The 10,309-nt window shown below is 30.3% G+C and overlaps 1 long non-coding RNA gene across 1 annotated transcript; it reads left to right on the forward strand.

Moving 5' to 3' along the window:
- The first annotated feature begins 7,073 nt into the window (after positions 1-7,073).
- LOC143070658 (uncharacterized) lies at positions 7,074-9,909 on the forward strand. Its single transcript, XR_012976625.1, has 3 exons — positions 7,074-7,172; positions 7,997-8,060; positions 8,502-9,909. It is a non-coding gene; the product is annotated as an uncharacterized LOC143070658 (long non-coding RNA).
- Positions 9,910-10,309: the final 400 nt, after the last annotated feature.

Consider the following 10,309-nt stretch of genomic DNA (forward strand, 5'->3'; position numbering starts at 1 on the left):
CATACCAGGTATATATGTTATTGTTAAGGTCTTTGTGTGTGTCTCATGTCCTTTTTTTGCCCCTATTTTTTTCCTTTAGGTTGTGCGGCCCAAGACTTGGCCATACCAGGTATATATGTTATTGTTAAGGTCTTTGTGTAAGTTTCATGTCCTTTTTTGCCCCTATTTTTTTCCTTTAGGTTGTACAGCCCTGGACTTGGCCATACCAGGTATATATGTTATTGTTAATGTCTTTGTGCATTTCTCATGTCTTTTTGCCCCTATTTTTTTTCTTTAGGTTATGCAGCCCAGGACTTGGCCATACCAGGTATATATGTTATTGTTAAGGTCTTTGTGTGTGTCTCATGTCCTTTTTTTGCCCCTATTTTTTTCCTTTAGGTTGTGCGGCCCAAGACTTGGCCATACCAGGTATATATGTTATTGTTAAGGTCTTTGTGTAAGTTTCATGTCCTTTTTTGCCCCTATTTTTTTCCTTTAGGTTGTACAGCCCTGGACTTGGCCATACCAGGTATATATGTTATTGTTAATGTCTTTGTGCATTTCTCATGTCTTTTTGCCCCTATTTTTTTTTTCTTTAGGTTGTGCAGCCCAGGAAATGGCCATACCAGGTATATATGTTATTGTTAAGGTCTTTGTGTGTGTCTCATGTTCTTTTTTTGCCCCTATTTTTTTTTCTTTAGGTTGTGCGGCCCAGGAATTGGCCGTACCAGGTATATATGTTATTGTTAAGGTCTTTGTGTAAGTCTCATGTCCTTTTTTTGCCCCTATTTTTTTCCTTTAGGTTGTGCAGCCCAGGACTCGGCCATACCAGGTATATATGTTATTGTTAAGGTCTTTGTGCATTTTTCATGTCTTTTTGCCCCTATTTTTTTTCTTTAGGTTGTGCAGAAATTAAGAAACACTAGGGTGAGGGGGGACTATAATTACAGCAAGATTTATTCTTATAAGAGGAGATAATTTTGTAATAATTGCAGATAATTTTTTAGCAGTTGAAATTGAAATTATGAAAGGTCAAGGAACTATTACAGCAAGATTTATTCATTCAAAAATAGATAACTCTGTAATAAATGCTGATAATTTTTTTGCAGTTGATATTCAAATCATAAAACCCTTTGATTATGTTTTCCATGTTTTGAATTAATTTAACAAACTAATGTTAATATACTACTGTGTACATGCAGTAAGAAAGCAGAACAATATTTAGTAAATGTAATGTTGACAACAGAAATGGATTTGTAAAATAAATAATGGATCTATTTTAATTATTTTTTTAGGCTCTTCCTTTGACATGTTTTTATGGTATTTGGGAATAAGACTTGGTGGTCAAATACAGCAAAATCAAAGGTAGGTACCAGTATTTTGTTTTTGAAAAGAATACTGTAGATTCATTTATTTTTGTGGATTGTGGAATACCTGTACTTTCGTGGATATATGATTTTGTTGTTTTGATTCTGCAAACAAATCTATATAAATTTGCTATTGTTTGAACATTTAAATCTGTGGTTCATCTGTTACCCACATAATCCAGGGAAATGTGTATCCATCAAATAATATTAGATACATAGTGTGCTAGTGACCTAATACGGTATATATGGGGTCAGTAAATTCTATATGGGATAAGAGCGAAGCTGGAATCCCCAAATGGAGTTTACTAATATAAAAAAAGATGTGGTATGATTGCCAATGAGACAACTATCCACAAAAGACCAAAATGACACAGACATTAACAACTATAGGTCACCGTACGGCCTTCAACAATGAGCAAAGCCCATACCCCATAGTGAGCTATATAAGGCCACGATAAGACAATGTAAAACAATTGAAACGAGAAAACTAACGGTCTTATTTATGTAAAAAAATAAATGAAAAACAAATATGTAACACATAAACAAACGACAACCACTGAATTACAGGCACCTGACTTGGGACAGGCACATAAATAAATAATGTGGCGAGGGTTAAACTCCATATATACCGTATTACATCACTAGCACACTATGTAACGAATTTATCTTACCGACTATCTTAACATGTGAAATTTAGACTAGTGACCTATCAAAATGAGCAAGTCTTCAATACTGTTAGCATTTAGAACCTACTTCTATCGATCCTACAAAAACAACATTTAGAACCTACTTCTATTGATCCTACAAAAACAACATTTAGAACCTACTTCTATTGATCCTACAAAAACAGATGCCAAAAGTAACAACTTGTTAGGTGTAATTGTGTTTTATGAATTTATTTCAATCTTAATCATCAATTTCTTTGTCTGTTGATTTTTTCTCAGTACCATTTTATTTTATAAAGGGATGTAACATCATCAGACCTCATTTTGCCATCATGTTCAAGCACCATATTTATTCATGTACCGTACACCACCTTTTGGAACAAGACTGCAGTGACATGATTGCTTTAATTTAGTACTGTTGTACAAAAATTTCAATTTTCCCTATTCAATTATGTTTTCAACATTAAAACCTACAATATTTAGAACTAACCGTTTTTATTGGAATTTTTCGTTAATGGTCTTCTGCTGTTAAGATCCATCTAATCATTTTAGTATACCATAGACAACTAATGGAGAGAATTAGGCATAAAAAATGTCAAACCCTGACACTTTAATAACAAAATATCCATGCTCCAAATCAGGAACCATTACATTACCACTGTAGTGCATTTCATATCTATTTTATGTTTTTTGGCAAAAATAAGGTCCAAAACATTTTGCCTTGCTCCGCTCAGAGAAAAAAATCATTCTCAGCCCCCTCTTTCAAATATCCTGGAAACTCCACTGACAAGTCTTGCTCAGAAGTCTACTTTCTAATCAGTACCATAGCATGAGTAAATTTAAGGATCTGATGTAATTTTGAAAAAAAAGGCTGGATTGCTGTTGCTAGATTATCTATGGGATCGATATGTTTTTAACATCTTTATCATATTTATTGACTTTCAACAATTTGTACGAATAGTATATTACAATTATCATTTAAAAAAAAAAATTTAAAGATGAAGGGCGGCATTTTATATTTCAGGTTAGCACCACAGCTTGTCCATTAGGATTGATGCATGGAATATAATGAGGATTGAAGCATGGAATATAATGGTGATCGGAGCTGACTTTAATGGTTAGTATCAGTTAGATTTTTGAACTATTCAACCTGGGAACAGTATATATCTAATGGGAAATGAATCTAATAGGCTTTTCTGTATAAAATTGATAAAATCTCAGACACAAGACTTCCTGAGACTTTGCAAGATTTATGGATTTTGATCAGGTCAGACTGAAAAACTATGGGAACTACTCAAAAAATTAACCATAATAATTCTAATTGTAAATTAATAGAAGTTTTGGCATAAAGTAAATATATTTGGTCAGATAAAATAACCAAAATAAGTTTGATTTATTTGATATGAAGTGTTTTATATAGGTATGGTCCTTTCTTTTTCACCCTGTTTGAATTCTGAACCATTCTGTGATTGACGGATGCAATTTTCACAAATTTGAACTGACAAAATACAATTTTATAAATTTATAAAAGTTTGAATGACATTTTATTGATATCATCAGAAACTATTAGGATAATAGTGAGTACATGTTTAACACATGTCCGTTAAATTAAGATATATGATTGCATTTGACATTTATCAAGCAGAGACCAAATAGCAAGGATGTTAGCAACTAAAGATCAAAACGGTCGTCAACAGTGAGCAAAATCTATACAGTATAGTATTAGCTGAGTAAGTCCCCAACATGACAAAAAAATGAAACAATTCATACCAAACTCCAAGGCTTGAGATATGATCAAATAAAAACAAAAAAACAAATATGATATATAACAGCAAACAATGACTTTTTCCATCGTTTCATGCCAACAAAGACTGGTAGTTTAAAAGATATATGTCAACATGTCACTTTAAATCAAAGAAAAGAAATTTTATATGCATCATTATTGTATTATGCTCAGTTAATTATTCTTTTGCATTAAATATTGTTTCAATTATTTTTTATATGGATTTTCCAATCGCAGCCAGCAGAGCAATTCAATGGAAGATGATTAAAGAAATCTTCAACCAAGTCAGGAATTAGTCTGCAGCTTTACCTAGAAAATAAGAAAGGCAAGTTTATTTAAGCCAAACAATGTCTATACATTCTTCAGTAATATTTGATAAAAAGTGAATTTTAGAAACAAAACTTTAATTTCTGGATGCAAAACACTGATCAGAATTATTTTACCAGTTAGATATTTAAAGATACATGTACCAGGTGTATTAACAAGATTTTCTATTAAAATTGCAACAGTAAATTCTGAGATTGGAAATTCCAAGGGGAGACAATTTCAAACAAGATTTGTTAATTCAATGGGAGATAACTCTGTAAAATATGCAGATCTTTGGGCATTTAAAATACAAATCATTATTATTTTACAAAGGAGTAGGGGCAATAAGACTCCTATTTGGTATAATTTTATCATACATATTCTTCGATTACTGAAAACTTGACTTAGATACAAGGTATTCAGAAAAACAAAACAAATGTGACATTGAACAAGTTACCATGGCAAAAAAGCATGACTGAATTTGCATATTTTGTTAAATTTTGTGATTTTCCTTGTTTTTCATCAAATTTTAAGTATGTTTTTGATTGAAAAAGTATGTGCCCACCTAAGAAACATCTTCATATTTGTGAGATTATGTCAACAGTTATAATAAAGCTTCTGTTAAATTATTTAGTAGTTTCTTGGCTGGGCAAGATGTTTCAAAAATGAAACTAAAGGTGGAAAACTGCATAAATTCTGTATTTTTCATCGTTTTTGTGAAAACAGTACTTTTTTTTTTTTTACTTAATTGTGACGTCATCAGATAAAAATCTTGTTGTTTTTCATTTATATTTCTTAACCCCATACATTTCTAAACACTTAGTACCAATTTGAAATAGTTTTATTTTCTTGGGCCAAAACCAGGTCCTAAAAAATGCCCCTACTTCTTTTAAAGGGTTGATATAATACTATTGTTAACATGTAGTAAGAAATCAAAACAATATTTAGTAAATGTTATGTTGAAAAAGAAACCTGGATGTAAAAATATAGGATGTATCCGTTTTAATTCTTTTTAGGTTCTTTCTGTGACATGTTTTCATGGTGTGGGAATAAGACTTGGTGGTTATAAGATAGATAAAACAAAAGTAAGTATCAGTATTTTATTTCAATTTTGAAGAAAAAAAATTGTTTATAAAAATTCTTTTGAAATTTTGCTCTAGGTTTATAAGAGCTGGTCAGAAGTCTTATATCATTTATCAGGATATCATTATATAATTTAATTTTGGATGTAACGCGTCTTCTGATTGGCTGACGTCATTTTGTTATGAGCCCATAGACATAATTTAGTTATGTGACCGTGACGTCATCAACGTTTTTTCATGGTTTTCTACGGTTTAAAATGGAATTTAGGATTAAATTATAAGAAATGACTGTAATATTTTTTCTGTCTATTCGAAATAACATAAAAAATGTGGTGCACACTGTTAAATAACCGGCTACGCTGACTTTTATGGTATATAGAAATTAAGAGACATGATTACTAATGAGATATTTATCAACCAGAGACCATATGGTAAGGATTTAAGGAACTAAAGATTACTTTAAGGCATTCACCAATGATCAAAGGTCAAGGATCAGTAAATGACTAGTTCAAAGAATTCTTTTAGAACTCAATAAGATATTGAAAATAAAGATCAGAAAATGTAAAAAGTTTCTCTTCATCAGTTTTTATATCTAAATCTTCTTCACTTCCGGTGATTATTGATTTATAGTCTTCGTACATTATTGTTTGGTTCTTCCAGTACTTGTCTAGTCTATTCTTAAATGTATTTGTGGTTGGCGATGTCACTATAATTTTGGGTAGTGTATTTCATGTTCTCACCACTCGTAGAGCAAAAGCATTCCTCCTTAATTCTGTTGTTGCTCTCTGTGGAAATATTTTCAGACTGTTGCCGCGTACCCCTGTTCATGTAGTGTAATCATATCCTTCCATAATTTAATAAATTGTGCCGCCTCTTTGTCATATTTTCCGTTCAGTATTTTATATAATTCAATCATGTCACCTCGGACCCGTCTAAAATTTAGAGATGGTACATTCTCAATCATGTCAATATATTTTATTTTATATGGATGCCATACTGAGCTTGCAAACCTTTTAATGTGTTCTTACGAGTGTCTTGTATAGTGGTACACAAGTATCTGTATTTAAATATTGGAAAGTCCTTCTCAGTAGTGCAAACATGGAATTTACTTTATTAACTTTTCTCACTTATATGTTTTTCGAAATTTAATTCAGAGTCAATAATTACTCCAATGTCTTTTTCTTCAGTAACTTTTTAGAGCCTTTGTTTGTCTTGTATGATTTTTAATTTTAGTTTCTTGTGTATAATTAGGTGTTCAGTATGACATCCATTATCACTGAACTGGTATAGATATTTGTTTAGGGGCCAGTTGAAGGACGCCTCCGGGTGTGGGAGTTTCTTAATGCATTAAAGACCTATTGGTGACCTTCTGCTGTTGTCTGTTCTATGATGGGGTTGTTGTCTCTTTGACACATTCCCCGTTTCCATTTTCAATTTTATATTACAATTTCCTTTGAGGAGAAAACCATACAAATCAATATTTTTTTAAGGATCCACTAAATGTTATTTTATTAGGGGTATATTCCATTTTTAACTTAAACAATATACTATTTATACATGAATCTATATAAAGATTTGTGTTCTATTTTTAATTTCGAAACTTTGCTCAAAATTGCGGACGTGAAAGAAAACACCTTTACAAAAAACAAAAACATGGAATGCCAAATGTAGGGACGGTGACGGACAAACTGAAAAGTTTTCTTCATTCAAAGAGAGATAACTCTATAAAATGTGCAGAAGATATTTGTGCAGTTAAAATTCAAATCAATGACCTTTCAATTATTTTATGTTTTCCATCTTTAATATTTATTTTACAAACAGGTGTTGATGTTACACTTTTGTGTACATTTATTTTGTTAATTTTATATTGGCAGAAATGGATTTGTAAAATATATAATGTATCCATTTTAATTCCTTTACAGGTTCTTTCTGTGAGATGTTTTCATGGTGTTGGCAAAAGACTTGGTGGTCTAATACAGATAATACAAAGGTGAGTACTATAATGTTTTTCCTGTTTTAAAAAAAATATATCAAATGTTTTATAGAATTTCTTTGGAAATATTGCTCTAGGATTATAAGAGATGGTCAGCAGTCTACTCTCATATATCAGTACCATTATATGAGTAATTTAAAGGATATGATTTAATTGCTCAAATAATTGCTGTGTTGCTCAATATCTGTCTTATTATTATAAAGGTAGAATCATGGTAAATACCACCATCTCGGATTGTACTATCTCAGTACACAATCAGTCTAGTTAATTGCTCAAATCTGCAACTTTGTAGACAGATGTGCAATTGTATTGGTCTATTTATATATTTAACTTGCTGATTTATTGCATTATCCAAAATATTTCAACAAATACCAACAACTACCAAAGATTTTTTTTATTTTTCAACTAAGTAAATTAAGGGGAGATAACTCTTTTAGTAAAATAATGAACTAGACTGATAGTTTTTTTTAATTTTTACTTGTAGCAAAAAAAAAAGTCCAGTGACACCATTTTTTTCTTTCTGAAAACTTATAATAAAATCCTATCTTCTCACAATTTATTTCAAAATTCTATTGCATAGATTTCTTTTTATGCACAAATTGTGTTTTTTCATGATCATTCTAAGCAATTTTAGACAATTTTCAACAACTCATAGGTTGATAAATAGCTCGATGACCCACCCTTTGTCATTGTATTTTGAAAAGGGGATAGATAAATCTTCATTTTGCCAAAGTATAAGAAAATTCTATCTTAGGAAACATATACCCATGATCTACCTTAAACAAAATTAATTTTTGATGATGAAGCATTTTATATTTCAGGTTAGCATCACAGCATGTACATTAGAATTTAGGCTGGGTATGGCCATTGGAGCTGACCTTTATGGTGAGAATCAGTAGATAGATTTATGAACAATAGAAAAATTAAGAGATGTGGTGTGATTGCCAATGCAATGAGACAATTGACTCATATGAAAGGCATTTTAGCAACTCATATCACTTTAACACCTTCAACAATGAGCCAAATGAAAAAATGTGAAGCATTCAAGGGTAAAACTAAAATGGCCTGATGAAGGAAAAATCAATTATAAAGAAAACAAACGACAAAAAGATATCAAATAAAGTTTTGTTCATCCTATTTTGCTAATAAAGACTGGTATTTTAAAAGTAAATAATGTCACCAAATCATTTAAAAAAAGTAAAAGAAAAGTTACATGTATTCTTATTGTTATGCCCAGTTAACTATTCTCTTGCATTAAATGAGTGTTTCAATTATTTTCTTATTTAGTTTTGACCGAGATATGTTTAAGAATCTGTAATTTTTCAGGTAACTTCTACTGTGGCTGCATAAAATGATCGTGTGGGATAACTGTAAAAGAATGTATACTTCATTCACACATTTGTGTATGTTTGAGAAGATTATTGAAAATCCACAACGAAATTGTCAGTGCCATATAGTTTTACCCTTGTTTTCATATAGTAACATTTCTGAAACCTACATAAAAAGTTCCAAATATTTGAATGTAGGTCGGATGTAAGTGTAAATGAACGAATTATGCGGCGAATATGGGTCACTCACTCTAATATATGTTTTGCTTTAATATATTTTTTTGCATATGATCATGCATGATCATCAGTTGTTTTTGTTTAAAATAATTATACATCTTTTTTACTGTCTTCTTGAGACATTCTTTAGAGTATTAGAATTTGGACACTGAGGTATCCAACTTTTTTGCAACTACACAAATTCAGTTTTTAAAAAAGTTAGTTTGACTAATTTCAATCATTTTAGCTAGCTGTTCTGGCCAGCAGGATTGTAGAAGTCATTATTTGGTAAAAGCTAATTTTTATGATTTCCTTTATGTATATATACTTATGCTGATTTGTATTCATGTTTATTGTTTTAATAATTGTATTTTCACACGTTTGGAAGCGGGGAATATTGTATTGTCGTTACATTTTCATAAATATTTATAAGGCATAACAAAATTGACCAATCAGGAATTTGAATTTTGTGTTCAGATATATTGGTGTTTTTCAAGCGTTTCACTTTCTAGCCGTTTTTCAACATAGTAACATCTATTTTATATGATATTGACTTCTTAGTGACCATTGGGCACTTTACCCATTAGCATTAAATGTTATCAACTTATGTATAAATACTATGTGCGTCTCAGTGATATTGGTGAACGGTCTGGTGGTCCGCATGAAATTCTCAAGGCTGCTTTTGAAGTGGACAAAACTCTTACAAATAGAGAAAATTCATGGTCTAATAAACTATCTGAATTAATGAAATATATTGGAATACCCTTAAACAAGCATTGTAATAGTAATTTTAAACAGAAACTAGAAGATTTCTACAAAAATAAAATTATATTTGAACTATCTAAGATAAAAGATTGAAACTGTGGTAAACTTTTATTTTTTAGTAAAATTTATACTAAACTTAAACAACAAGAATATTTTAACTTTAATATTCCTAAATACCTTAGAAAAAAACTCACTAAATTAAGAATAAGTGCACACTCATTAGCATTAGAAACTGGTAGGTATGCAAGACCAAAAATACCTTCTAATGAGAGATTTTGTAAATTTTGCACAAGAAAAATTGAAAATGAGATACATTTCTTGATTGAATGTCCGCAATAAAACAAAATTAGATCTAAATATACAAAATTGATGATATTAATTCAAATAATTTGGATGAAAATTTTACCAAAACATGCAAAATGTTAAATCCTATGTCTGAAAAAGAATTGAAATGTATTTGTATTTATATTGAAGAAGCTCTTGATTTGAGAGACCACCATACTGTTTCATCAGTTAATAATCTTTTACAGTAGTTCGTGCATATACATATATATCTTATATTGTGTGTTTTAAGTAAATTATGAAAATCTAGAATAATACTGATGTATAAGTTTATCATGGTATCAATATCAGTTTATAATGTAATGACATACATAGAATTGGCTCATGACTTGTTATATGAATCTTTATTTCATTTATATGTTGTTTTGATATTATAATTGTCTGTATTTGGATCACACCTCTATTGTGCGCTTTCCAATAAAATATTGAATTGAATTGAATTGAATTTTATTATTGCTGATTTCCTAATTGTGGTCCGACACT

This window comes from Mytilus galloprovincialis, chromosome 4, assembly GCF_965363235.1.
Source record: "Mytilus galloprovincialis chromosome 4, xbMytGall1.hap1.1, whole genome shotgun sequence".
Classification (NCBI taxonomy): Eukaryota; Metazoa; Mollusca; class Bivalvia; order Mytilida; family Mytilidae; genus Mytilus; species Mytilus galloprovincialis.